The sequence below is a fragment of the Daktulosphaira vitifoliae genome, unplaced genomic scaffold (assembly GCF_025091365.1).
Source record: "Daktulosphaira vitifoliae isolate Bord-2020 unplaced genomic scaffold, ASM2509136v1 Scaffold_2, whole genome shotgun sequence".
NCBI lineage: Eukaryota > Metazoa > Arthropoda > Insecta > Hemiptera > Phylloxeridae > Daktulosphaira > Daktulosphaira vitifoliae.
The window spans coordinates 12,973,944-12,975,395 of record NW_026099573.1 but is presented as its reverse complement, the minus strand read 5'-3'; the positions used below and the strand labels follow the sequence as shown (position 1 = coordinate 12,975,395).

At 25.2% G+C, this 1,452-nt stretch overlaps 1 protein-coding gene across 2 annotated transcripts in view; it reads right to left on the bottom strand.

The window, feature by feature from the left end:
• LOC126900050 (vesicle-associated membrane protein 7) overlaps window positions 1–1,452 on the bottom strand; it is a 5,850-nt gene that overhangs the window by 1,184 nt on the left and 3,214 nt on the right. The window lies entirely within an intron of this gene.

Below are 1,452 nucleotides of genomic sequence, written 5' to 3'. Positions count from 1 at the left end.
ACATAAAATAAGCTTTAATTTGATATATGTTTAAAGGACGCAGTATTTCCGGAACATTTTCAAAAATTAAGTTGAAAAAGTTAATTTTTGTAAAAAAGTTGCTATTTTAAATCCCCCCCAATGAGCAGATTGTGTTAGATTTTCAAAAAAATGATATCAAATGAACGGGAAATATCTAAAGTTTTAGTAATAAAAAAAAATTATGTTGATTTGTTTATTTTTGAAAAAGTTATGGAAGTTATAAGAAAAAAACCCAGCACAGGGGGGTCGCGGCACAGTGGTGACGTGGCATAGTTGGATCAAGTATAATGATATCTGACAGTGATTAAAATCACTATCAAAAAAAAACGCTTCGATGCAAATCTTTAGATAGTGTTTAATTTTAAAAAATTGGTGGATTATTCCAAAAGCTTCATAAACTGCTAGTTCCTTATTAATATCCTGATTAAGATAAAGTATGTCGAATGAAAAAGGGATTATTAAAAAATAGTATTTCCCATAAAAAAATTATATTGATCAATACACTTTTCAATAAGTTATAGCATTATAATGTTAAAAATGTAAAAAATAAAATTGAGAATTTTCACACAATAATAGCATTTGGTAGCCATTTTCACCTTGAAGATAAAATAAAGTCCGAAATTTTTTTTTTCCATGATAAAGTATATTACATTAGCTTTAATTTAAGATATATATAAAAGTGTCAGACTTTCCGGAACACTTTCAAAATTTAAGTTGAAAAAGTAAATTTTTTGTGAAAAAGTGGTCATTTTAAATCCCCCCCTGTGGGCAGGTAAAGGGTCAGATATAAAAAAAATATATACCAAATGATAGGTAAAGACATCATGCATCTATAAAAAAAGAATTATATTGATCCATACATCATTCAAAAAGGTATAGCATACAGTTAAAAACATAAAAAAGAATATTTTTACAAAAATCGTATTTTTTTTATTAAGTTTAATGTCTGTTTTCACCATGAAGATAAAATAAAGTCCGAAATTTTTTTTTACCATAATAAAGTATATTACATTAGCTTTAATTTAAGATATATATAAAAGTGTCAGACTTTCCGGAACACTTTCAAAATTTAAGTTGAAAAAGTAAATTTTTTGTGAAAAAGTGGTCATTTTAAATCCCCCCCTGTGGGCAGGTAAAGGGTCAGATATAAAAAAAATATATACCAAATGATAGGTAAAGACATCATGCATCTATAAAAAAAAAATTATATTGATCCATACATCTTTCAAAAAGTTATAGCATTATAAAGTTAAAAATATAAAAAAGAATTTTTTTACAAAAATCGTATTTTTTTTATAAAGTTTGATGTCTGTTTTCACCATGAAGATAAAATAAAGTCGAAATTTTTTTTTTACCATAATAAAGTATATTACATAAGCTTTAATTTAAGATATATATAAAAGTGTCAGACTTTCCGGAAGTTAAACAAAA